The 12,662-nt window shown below is 44.1% G+C and overlaps 1 protein-coding gene across 11 annotated transcripts in view; it reads left to right on the forward strand.

The window, feature by feature from the left end:
- Positions 1-12,662, forward strand: part of ADGRL3 (adhesion G protein-coupled receptor L3) — an 852,526-nt gene that overhangs the window by 129,208 nt on the left and 710,656 nt on the right. For 10 of the 11 annotated variants that reach the window (XM_061637965.1, XM_061637983.1, XM_061637973.1 and 7 more), the window contains exon 2: positions 2,750-2,813. The exons of the other annotated variant lie outside the window; for it this stretch is intronic. The gene's annotated coding sequence lies outside the window, so the exon portion shown is untranslated. The remainder of the gene's footprint in view (positions 1-2,749; positions 2,814-12,662) is intronic. 11 annotated transcript variants of the gene reach the window in all.

The raw sequence follows: 12,662 nt of genomic DNA on the forward strand, positions 1-12,662 counted from the left end.
GATCAAGGCGGTGGTGAATGCATCCTTGCAAGAGGGTGCAATGCCATCAGCCCTCAAGGAAGCGGTAATAAAGCCCATCTTAAAAAAACCGTCCTTGGATCCCCAAGAGTTAAACAACTTTCACCCAGTCTCTAATTTACCATTCTTGGGCAAGGTGATTGAGAGGGTGGTGGCTGTGCAATTACATGGCGTGGGACCGCAATATCTTGTGGAACGCCTCTCCTGCTATGAACCTATCCGGTCACTTCGCTCAGCATCTAAGGTCCTCCTCCGGGTACCAACCCATCGAGAAGCCTGGAGGACAGTTACTCGATCTTGGGCCTTTTCTGTAGTGGCCCCCGAACTGTGGAACAGCCTCCCCGAAGAAGTACGCCTGGTGCCTACTCTCCTATCTTTCCGGCGCCAGGTTAAGACCTGGCTATGCTCCCAGGCATTTTAAGCGTTTATGTTATAATTTTTTTAAAAAATTCTTTTCTTTTGTTCCTGCTTGTGTTCATTGTTTGTAGGCTGATTTTATTGTGATTTTGTATTTTAACCTTTTGTACACCGCCCAGAGAGCCACTCGCTATGGGCGGTTTATAAATGAAACAAATAAATAAATAAAAAAATAAAAAACAAAATGCATGGGTACAGGATGGGAAATACCCGGCTTAGCAGTAGTGCGTGTGAGAAGGACCTTGGAATTGTAGTGGATCGCAAGTTGAACATGACCCAGCAGTGTGATGCTGTGGCAAAAAAGGCAAATGCGGTTTGGGGCTGCATAAACAGAGCTATAGTTTCCAGGTCGAGGGAAGTAATAGTCCCACTATATTCTGCATTGGTCAGGCCTCATCTGGAATACTGCGTTCAGTTCTGGGCGCCTCATTTTAAGAAAGATACAGACAAGTTAGAGCGGGTTCAGAAGAGGGCGACGAGGATGATAGCCGGTATGGTGAACAAGTCTTATGAGGAAAGGTTGAAGGAACTTGGCATGTTCAGTCTGGTGAAGAGAAGGCTGAGGGGCGACATGATTGCACTCTTTAAGTACCTGAAGGGCTGTCACATAGAGGAGGGTACAGATTTGTTCACTGCTGCCCCAGAGGGTAGGACTAGGTCTAATGGTTTTAAGTTGCAGGAGCGTAAATTCAGATTGGACATTAGAAGGAACTTCTTGACAGTAAGGGCAGTTCGGCAATGGAACCGACTGCCTAGGGAGGTGGTGGGATCCCCTTCGCTGGATGTCTTCAAGCAGAGGCTGGACAGCTATCTGCGGGAGATGCTCTAGCTGTGGATTTCCTGCTGTGAGCAGGGGGTTGGACTCGATGGCCTACAAGGCCCCTTCCAACTCTATGATTCTATGATTCTAAATGGAATTATCTCTCTGTGTCCATATGGCAATGAATATTGTGCTGTATCCCTAGTACTTATTACAAAATTATGTGTAACATGTCAGTGTTTAGAGTGGGCTCTTCCAGGAGAACATAAGGAATTCGTCTTATACTGAAATAAACCGTTGGTCCATCTAGCTCAGTACCATTTCCAGGGTTTCAGGCAGGAGACTCGCCCAGACCTATCTGAAGATGCCTGGGATTGAACTTGGGACCTTCTACATGCAAGGCGGATGCTCTTCCACTAAGCTAAGGCCTTTTCCCTAGTTGAAGGGGGGCACGCCTTTACTCTTTTACTCAGGAAACAACTGTGCACCTGTATAGATAGCCCATATTCACACTGCAGATTTATTCCACTATTATTCCATTTTAAATAGTACTGGCTTCCCCCAAAGAATCCCAGGATGTATAGTTTGTGAAAGGTGCTGGGAGTTGTTAGAAGACTCTTATTTCCCTCAGAGAGTTACAATTTCCAGAGTGGTTGAACAGTCAGTCAGTCCCTCTTCCCAGACAACTCTAAGAATTGTAGCTCTCTGGGCGGAATAGAAGCCAGGAGACTGCTGAGCACCCTTCACAAACTACACTTCCCAGGATTCATTGAGGGAAGCCATGACTATTTAAAGTGGAATGATAGTGGAATAAATGTATGGTGTGAATGTGGCCATAGTTATCTGCACAAAGTGTTTTGTCAGTAGTTTTGCTGCAGTCTTTTCCAGTTGTCTATATTGCTTTACCATTCAGGGGGTGGGAATGGTAAGACACAGAGAAATGTCTCTAGACCCCTCCTCCAGAATTCCCGCCTTTTCTCATTTATTATTATTAATTTATTTCTTACATTTATACCCCACTTTTCTTTCATCATAGAAACCTTAGGCAGCATACCTGTGGTTCCCGGGTGGTGTCCCATCCAGGCCCTGACCTGCTTAGCTTCAGCAAGGTGGTGGTCTCATGAGCCTTCAGACCATAGCCTCCCTTGATGGAGAGGGGTACCAAAGGGCTGTGCTTGCTCCCCATGTCATCTGTGTGCACTCGTGTGTCTATGTGTTTGTATGTGTATGTCAGCCTCTTGGCTGAATGGGGCTGTTTTTGTTCCTCCATGAACTCCACCCTTCCAAAAGGACTGTGCGCAGCAGAGTGAAGAACCCAGGAAAGCATTTTTCAACCCCCCCTCCAATCCAACAGGAAAGCCAGTGCCTCCTCTCCCTTGACATTCCCCTTGTCACGTCTCAATTCTTCACGCTATAACCGTGCATATGGCATGATTGCACAAGAAACACTTGGCCCAGCAGTTTTGTAGAGACTGATGAAAAGACTGCTCTATGCTTGTGATAATTTCTTGGAATGCATGTAAGCATAATAATTTCTTATATCTTTTCCCTCAGAAATGCTGAATTTGGTAATCTGCAGAAGATAAATGGATTTTTAGCAGTTGAAGAACAAATTCAGGTAATTACAGCATTTATGCTAACTGGATTTAACTGTTGCAAAATAGTTTTGAAAAGGCATGCGTTTAGTCATATCACACTACATATCCTGATTTTAATAGCTTTCCTTTTGTGGATCCAGCCATAATTCTTTTGTATGCTTTTCCCTTAGATATTGGGAAATACTGGAAAATGTCTGTGCTGTTGTACTACATACATGATGCTTTACAAACAACAGATGTGAGACATCCCTAACCCGAAGGGTTTATCCAAGTTATAAAACAGGCATAGCGAAACAGCAGAGGAAGTGGGGAAATGGAGGCATAACAGGGCCGGCTCCAGGAATGCCGGGGCCCTTGGGCATCAGCTTGCCCTGGGCCCCAGTGTGTGTGTGTGTGCGTTTGCGCGTGCATCCCAGCCCACCCCCACCTACCTGCATCCTGACTTGTACTATTGCCATTAACCAAGATGGCGACTGCGGTTTCCCTAAGGGGATGAAGCCTCCGCTGCCATCATCTCTGCCATCAACTAAGATGGCATGCGTGCATCTCTGCCATCAACTAAGATGGCGGCAGGGGCTTCAGTACCTTAGGGAAACCGCAGCCGCCATCTTTGTTAAGGACAATGGTAAAAGACAGCAGACAGGTAAGTGGGGAGACATGGGGGGGCACAGATCGTGGAAGGGAGCAGAGGGGCAGCTGAGGGGGCCCCTGTAGCTCCAGGGGCCGTTGGGCCAGTGCCCAACCTGGCCGCCCTTTAGAACCGGCCCTGCATAGATAGGCAGGGGAAGAATATGTGATTATTTCAGTTTCATATACTTTACAAAAGAGGCTGGGGGCAGGGAATGATTCAAAGATTTCCTGGAAAACATGAGTTTTGAGGAGAGACTTCAAGGCAGTAAGAAAGGTGGTTGCTCAGAGCCAATCCAGGAGGCCGTTCCAGGCATCAGGGCAGCAAAGTGGAATTCTTTCAGGAAGAAGGACACCTTTGAATGGCTGACAGTGATAGCAACTGGTCAGAGGAAGTGACACATCAGGGAATAAGAGCAGAGAGATAGGGAGGGGCAAGGCCAAGGGCTGGGTGACTGCTTTCTGGATGAGGGACTGAGAATTCCAGAGGGGGCAGGAGCGGGGAGACAGGTGGGAGACAATGAATAGGAATGAGATTATGAATGAGAGAGAGATGGTGTATGTGGTCCTTACTGAATAAATGTCTTGATTGACTTTAAGTGGATAAATAAATGTCTTGATTGACTTTAAGTGGATCTTCAAATATGGGACTACTTAGGACTTATCTACAATGAAGCTGCTATCTTGACATTTCCTGTGCCCTATAATGCATTCTTGGGGCAACTTGAATGTATCACTAAAATGAACCTTACTGGATATCTAAGAGTCCCCTTCCCCCCAATTTCTTCAATCCCTTGGGGGTTGCTTGCAGCTTAACTTCATACAATGGGTTGTATTCGGAGTAGCAATAAATATCTGGTTCCATCAGTGCAAGGATTTCTCCTTGTGTAACAGAATGTTCTCCTTCTGCATACTTCCTAAATCTGCCTGGGTTTTCCCCCAATCCTCTGGAGCAGATTTGGGGATGGTGCGGGATGCACACGGGGAGGAGAGACTTAGCGGTCTTAGGATCTCTTTAGATGGCAATGCATATTATGTCAGTTACTTCAAAGTGTGGTAAGTCAGCTCTGCTGTGTCTGGGGGCCCTCCTGCTTCTTCTGCTGAGTAAGGCCCTGAATTTCTGCCTCCAAAGTCCTGCCCTGATGGGCACAGCTGACTACTTGAGCCAAGGCTGCTTTTCATAGAATTATAGAGTTGTAGAGATAGAAGATACCTTGGAAGTCATCTAGTCTAACCCCCTGCTCCATGCAGGATCTGCAGCTACAGTATCCCTGACAGGTAGCCATCCAACCTGTGCCTAAATACCTCCAATGAAGGAGAGCCCACCTCCTCCTCAAGGCAGTCTGTGTCATTTTGAACAGCTTGATTGTTAGAATGTTTCTCCTCATGTTCAGCCAACATCTGGGCTCTGGGCTCCTGCTGGGAGGAAGGGCGGGATATAAATCTAATAAATGAATAAACAAATCTGCTCCTTCCAATCTCAGCCCATTGGTTCCAGTTCTGCCCTCTGGGGCAGTAGAGAAGAAGTCTACTCCCTCTTCTCCATGGCACTCCTTAGGATATTTGAAGGACGCTGTCATGTCTCAGTGTAATCTTCTCCAGTATAAGCATACCCAGCTCTTTCAACCATTTCTCATAGGATTTGATTTCCAAACCCCTCGGTATCCTAGTCACCCTTCTCTGGACATGCTCCAGTTTGCCAGTGTCTTTCTAAAAATACGGCATCCAAACTGGACACAGTTCTCCAGATGCAGCCTGATCAGAATGATTACTTCTTAAGATCTGGCCACGGTGCATGTGTTAACAATCTAACATTGCATTAGCTTTTTTAGCAGCTTCAACACACTACCGGTTTATGTTTGGCTTATGATCAGGAAAGACACCGCAATCCTTTTTGCATGCAGTGCTGCCAGATCAGGTCACCGGCATCCTATGCATGTGACTTTGATTTTTTTTTAAAAATACAGAACTTTACATCTGTCTCTGTTGAACTTCATCTTGTTGGTTTCAGCTGATCCTTCCAGTCTTTCAAGAACATTTTGAATGTTGATTCTGTCTTATATGGAGTTAGCTATCCCCCCCCCCGCTTTAAGGCATCTGGAAGTTGATGAGCAGCCCCTCTACACCCTTATCCAAGTAATTTATAAAAGTAGCGAACAGCAGAGAGCCACGGATAGATCCCTATCGCATTCAAATCAAGACCACCCTCCAGGTTGATGCAGTGATTAATGAGTACACATTGGGTACTGTTCCTCAGCCCCCTCTGGATCAACCTGACAGTAGCGTTGTTCAGCTCACATGTTATAATCTTGTTAACAAGGATGTTATTTATTTAACAAAATGGTAAAATGCTTTTAAAAATATTCCCAAAGCATTTCACAAGTTACATAATAAAATATAATTTAAAACCATCTGAATGAAACACATAATTTCAAATATTATTATATCAAAACATTATTAAAAGCAACAATAGTTCAGCATAGTATAGAACCACCAAAACTGGGCCACAGAGCCAATTCAGCAGCTCAGATAATAATTAGTTGCTAAACACCACAGTAAAAAGATGAGTCTTTAAATCCCATTTAAAAATATATAGGAATTGAGCTTTCTTGATACCACATGAGATCGAATTCCACAGTTGTGGGGCCATTGCCAAAAAAATCCCCAGGTCCATGTGCCCACCAGCCTATCTACTTGAGTAAGCAGACAGCTCAGCAAGGTTTCAGAATCAGATCTTAAGGTTGATATGGATGCAGACAGCCCTTTAGGGATCTCAGTCCCAAACTGTGTTGGGCCTTAAAGGTCATAACCAACACTTTAACTTGGATAAGCAGTACAACATATGCAAGTGAATATGTTCTTACTGCTTGGCTCCAGCTAATAGCTGAAGGTTGCATTTTGTACCAGTTTCTGAACCCTCTTTAAATGCAGCCCACATAGTGTGTTATAAGTAGGGTCACAGAAGGCGTACCATCCTAAGGTGATAAAAAGTACCTCTGCCACCTGATCCTCCTCAGTTAGCAATTAGTCCAGAAGCACTCATAAGCTATGAACTTGGTCTTTAAGGACGACTGCAACCCCATCCAAGAACAGTTGCAAACCTCTATCCAAAGTAGCCGGTTTCCCCACCCGCCCACAGCACTTCTGTCTTAACTTGATTAAGTTTCATCTTGTTCACTCTCATTCATCCCAATTCCTCTTTAAGACAGCTGTTCAGAATTTCCTCCCTTGAATAGGTAAACGGAAAAGAGAAGTAGAGATGGGTGTCTTCTGCTTACTGATGAAACTTCAGACCAAACCTCTGGATTACTTCACCCAGCAGTTTTATTTTACAGCCACGAGAGTAGCTGTAGTCAGCGGGGATTTTTCACATTCCGCAATGTTAAATGGAAAATGTCTCCCCATGCCATTCTGAGGCTTCCCATCAGCTCATTTCAAAACAAAACCTTACAAAACTTATAGTTCTGAACTCAGAAACACTTGCTTAACAACCCTGTCAATTTTCATGGCGATACACAAAACAGTCAGAGAAAATCGAGAGTTCAAAGTCTAAAAAGAGAGAAAAAAACTCAGAGCCCTTTTGGACTTTTTTCTGCAAGTTCTCATAATCTGTTGAAATTCATTAAAAATCAGCCATGTTCACAGAGTACCTGTAATCCTAATACTGACCCTGTCCCATACTCTGACCTTCATCTACTGCAGTTTAAAAGTTAAAAAAATGCCTGGTTGATTTTTAATTAATTTAAGAAATTTTGGCTGGAAGCCTATTATAACGCGGGGCATGCTCAGTAAGGACCAACTGTCAGTGTTCTAAAAGTCTCACAGCTGCTGGGCTTGGCTAATAAGAGGGCCACACCCACACCGGACTTGATTTCACTTGAGACAGTCATGGCTTCCCTCAGAGAATCCTGGGAAGTGTAGTTTGTGAAGGGTGCTTAGAGGAGACTCCTATTCCACTGAGAGAATGGTTAACAGTCAGCCACTCTGATTGAAGGTCTGTGAGAGGAACAGGGCGTCTCCTAGCAACTCTCAGCACCCTTCACTAACTACACTTCCCAGGATTCTTTGAGAGAAGCCATGATTGGCTTTGAGAGAAGCCATGATAAATTCTTTTAAATTGTTTTTAAAAGATGTGTTTTTAAATTTGTATATTTGTTTTTAATGTTTTTAGTTATTGTAAACTGCCCAGAGAGCTTCGGCTATGGGGCGGTATATAAATACACTAAATAAATAGATAAATAAATAATGATTGTCCAAAGTGTAATAGAGGCCTGGTGTGTGATCAGGGACAGCTTTGTTTTAAATTTGGGTGGGAGGTAGGGTTGCCAGGTTCAGGGCCTGAGACTGATCCTGTATCTTTAGGAGAAGAGAAAGTCAGCCAAGTGCCGGTGTTCTTGCAACATTGTAATGGGAAAAACCTCAGGGTAGAATTGTCCCTTCCCCCGGCCCAACTGTGAAAGATACAGAAGACGTCTTGGTTGGCAGGCCCAGCCTGGTCAGTTTTACCTATCCTAATCATGATTGCATAGGAGTATATCCGATTCAATTCAATAATCATACAAATGATCAGACCTGCCTTTTCCCTCCTTCCCCTTTCCTCTCCCTTTCTCCTCCCCTCTTCCTTCTTCCGCCTTCCTTGCCCACTCCAGCCCTCCGTCCCTCCCCCCCCCCAGTCAGTTTTACCTATCCTAAGCATGATTGCACGGGAGTAAATCCCACTGAACTCAATAAACATGCAAACAACCACATCTGTCCTCCCCTCCCCCTCCTGCCTGCTCCCATCCCAGTCCTCCCCTCTGTCTTTCCACTCCTCCCCCTCCTCCCTTCCCCATCCCCTGTGGTCAGTTTCACCTATACTAAGCATGATTGCCTGGTGTGTGTGTGTAAATCCCACTTAACTCAATAAGCATGCAAATGATCAATCCATTCTCAGCAAACTTGCACAGGATCCCATTTTTACCTCCTGGATTAAAAAGCAGGGAAATTCACTAATAGGCAAAAAACCTTGTGGTTTAAGAATGTACCTATAGCCCACAGATATTTCTACCAAACTTTAAAAGGCAGGGAAATTGGGCAGCTATAGTGAATGCACCAGGGGAGCAGGAGACCTGAACTCCTCTCTGAGATATTGTACTGCCCTACAAAGTTGTCAAAATGCAAACACCATTTGGGTTGGTCTTTCACAGTCCAATCCACTTGCTGTGTAGCTTGGAAGAATTTGGTAACATGTGCCTCTGAGCATATGGTGAGTGGTGGCAACACCTGTAATCAGCCCAAATAATAGAAAGAAGATATGTCCTGTGCTGATCTTGTTTTAGCCAGGAGGAAGCAACATTATTAAGACAGTTGATATAGTTCAGATGGCCACTTTAAATATGTCTGATTTACTTTGCAATTTTAGTGAAGTTTTCTATAGGAAATCATTTTCTTTTGTTTTTGTTTGTATGAATATGTGAAGTAAAGCAATACTTTGCAAAATTTATACTAAAAAAATTCCAAACATAATTGTGGAATAATGGCACTGACTTCTGCAAAATCGTCTCCAGTGGACCTCAGAAGTGTCTCAATTTGAACAAGATAAAACAGTGGGAGGTGAAATATATTCTAGCAAAATTCTAGTTGTGCTCTATGTTTTTAATTGATCGTGAACACCTTGCCTTAAATAAAGTGGTTTAAATATAGCAGGCTGAAAACATGCATCCTCTTTTTTCCAACAACTAAAGTCATTGCTAAAGTAGCAGCATATTTGTAATCAGTCTGATTTTACATTAAATTGCAGTTTCAGGTCCAACTGTTAATGCACCCAAAATAGAAATAGACCTCCAGTTTGAAACAAAAAAGGCTGTCTTCACCATCATATGACATTGACCAATAAAAGGCTTTGAAATTAATAAAAATAAATTTGACACAGATTTCTAGGATGAATAATGAGGGAAATAAAATTTTCTAGTTTAGATTCTCTGTAGAAACATTAGTAACACAGGAAAGAAGCAAAGTAAGGAGAACACCAACGAACATACAAAAATATAATTCTCCATCTTTGGAGATGGCAGGTGTTGCCACCACTCACCATATGCTCAGAGGCACATGTTACCAAATTCTTCCAAGCTACACAGCAAGTGGATTGGACTGTGAAAGACCAACCCAAATGGTGTTTGCATTTTGACAACTTTGTAGGGCAGTCCAATATCTCAGAGGGGAGTTCAGGTCTCCTGCTCCCCTGGTGCATTCACTATAGCTGCCCAATTTCCCTGCTTTTTAAAGTTTGGTAGAAATATCTGTGGGCTATAGGTACATTCTTAAACCGCAAGGTTTTTTGCCTATTAGTGAATATAGATGTTAAACAGTGTGGATGACAAAACAGAACCTTGAGACCCCCTAGAGGCCAGAAGCCAAGGAATGAAAAGAAGTTGCCTGGCACTACTTTCTGTGAGAAAGACCAGGACCAACATGAACGTCGTGCATCCTACACCCACTGCTGATGGTACTGAAAATCAGTGAGAGGTTGAGGAGAACTGATAGGGTCACATTCCCCTCATTCGTTGCCCAGTATAAGTCATCCACCAGGAAAAGCCAAGCTATTTCCATCTAAAAGTTTGGCCAGAAGCCAGATTTGAAAGGATCAAAATAATTTGTATCATTCAACACTGTCTGGAGTTCGCCAGCCATTACTTGCTCCACTGCTTTAGCCAACTGGGAGGAAGGGCGGAATATAAATCCAATAAATAAATTTGTTTTCTTTAACAGAGGTCTCACCACTGCCTCCTTCAGGACAGCAGGGACTACTATGCCCCTCAAGGAAGCGTTCACAACTCCTGAGGTCCACATGCCAAGCCCCTCACCATGGAGGTTCCATTTTGGCAGCATGGGCTAATATCACATGATTGACACTTCTGCCCTCCTTTAATTTGTCTAATCCCCTTTTAAAGCCATCTCACATAGTAGCAGTCACCAAATCTTGTGATTATGAATACCACTGCTTAAGTCAACATATGTATACACCACATTTCCATCCATTGGGATCTGTCAGGTGGTTTAACAGCCATATAAAACTAAAGCCACGAAAAGTATCATGAAAGCCCTAAAGCTCACTGAACAATCTTGTGGTGTCAAGTGGTTTAGAGATGTGAGTATAAAGAGGGCAGGAGGGGAGAACTTCAAATATGTCACCCTGAGCTCGTAAGAGAAAGGGTGCGATGCTAGGACTTGTAGTAGTTCTGCTGCAATTACGGCTGCTACGAGTTGATTATTATTATTATTATTACTACCACCACCACCAAGAACAGGAACATCCTAATAAAAAAAGGAACAGAGCCAGATCATGACTGGTGGTCCTTCTTAGGACAGAAGTGAGATAGATCTTCATCTTTCCTCTTTCAACAAGCCTTTTAGGTTGAGACCTATCCCAGTGTGCGTCTGTGTTAGAATTGCTTAATATGTTTTTTAATAATGTTTTAAACCCTTTTTTAAAGTTGTTTTTTTAAATGTTTTTAACGCTGTTATGTTTTAATGTATTTTAAGATCTGTTTTTACGATGTTTTAAAGTGTTTTTAGCACATTGTTTGCCGCCCTGGGCTCCTGCTGGGAGGAAGGGCGGGATACAAATTAAATAATAAATAAATAAATAAATTGCAAGTTAGCCCTCTTCCCTATCTGCTGGCAGGTAACTCAGCATCAGGCACAGCACCTTCTCACTGATCCCAAACCTCTCTATCTTCCCCACCTCCCTGTTTTGTAAAACAGAAATGCTATGAGTGGAGCAGGGTAGCATTGTCTCCATTTGTTTATTTATGTATAAATATATTTATATTCACTAATAGGCAAAAAACCTTGCGGTTTAAGAATGTACCTATAGCCCACAGGTATTTCTATCAAACTTTAAAAAGCAGGGAAATTGGGCAGCTATAGTGAATGCACCAGGCGAGCAGGAGACCTGACCTCCTCTCTGAGATATTGGATTGCCCTACAAATTTGTCAAAATGCAAACACAATTTGGGTTAGTCTTTCACAATCCAATGCACTTCCTGTGTAGCTTGGAAGAATTTGGTAACAAGTAGAATTTGGAGGGAGGGGAGGAAAGGCAGAGGGGAGGACTGGGACGGAAGCAGGCTGGAGGGGGAGGGGAAGAGAAGGACAGGTTTCATCATTTGCAGGTTTATTGAGTTCAGTGTGATTTACTCCCGTGCAATCATGCTTAGGATAGGTAAAACTGACTGGGGGGGGAGGGAAGGAGGGCTGGAGTGGGAAGGGGAGGAGGAAGAAGGAAGGGGGGGAGGAAGGGAGAAGAGAGAGGAAGGAGGGGAAAAGCAGGTCTGATCATTTGCATGCTTATTGAGTTCAATGGGATTTACTCCTATGCAATCATGGTTAGGATAGGAAAAACTGACCATGGGGGAGGAGAAAGGGGAAGGAGCATATTGTAGGGGGGCAAAAGAAGGGGGAGGGCAGGTTTGATCATTTGCATGCTTATAGAGTTCAGTGGTATTTACCTCCATGCAATCATGCTTAAGATAGGTAAAACTGACCATGGGGAGGGGGAGGAGGGGGAAGGGGAAGGGGAAGGAGGGAATTGGAAGGGGATGGAGATGGAGGGGCAAAGGAAGGGGGAGGGAAGGGGCAAGAGGGAGAGGATAGGAGGGAGGAGAAAGGAGGGTGGGTTTGATCATTTGCATACTTCTTGAGTTCAATGGGATTTATTTCTGTGCATTCATATTTGAAAATGGAAATGGACTTCCTTGAAGTCAACTGGACTTATGGCGACCCTTTGAATAGGGTTTTCATGGTAAATGTTATTCAGAGGTGGTTTTATCATTGCCTTCCTCTGAGACTGAGAGGCAGTGACTGGCCCAAGGTCACCCCGTGAGCTTCATGGCTGTGTGGGGATTCAAACCCTGGTCTCCCAGGTTGTAGTCCAACACTGACCCAGGGGAGGGGCAGGGAGGGGAGGAGGAGGGGACGGGAGGAGATTGGGTGGGTGGGCACTGGGCAGAGGGTAAGCCCCTTTCCAAAACATTGTGAACAGTATCATTGCTTTTCAGGGTTTGCCCCACCTTTTTATTCTACAGCAGGCACATGTAGCCTCCCACCCAAATTTAAACCAAAGCTGTCCCTGGCCACATCCACACCAGGCCTTTATTTCACTTTGGACAGTCATGGCTTCTCTCAAAGAATCCTGGGAGGTGTAGTTAGTGAAGGGTCCTGAGAGTTGCTAGGAGACGCCCTCTTCCCCTCACAGACCTTCA

Source organism: Rhineura floridana, chromosome 1 (genome assembly GCF_030035675.1).
Source record: "Rhineura floridana isolate rRhiFlo1 chromosome 1, rRhiFlo1.hap2, whole genome shotgun sequence".
Classification (NCBI taxonomy): Eukaryota; Metazoa; Chordata; class Lepidosauria; order Squamata; family Rhineuridae; genus Rhineura; species Rhineura floridana.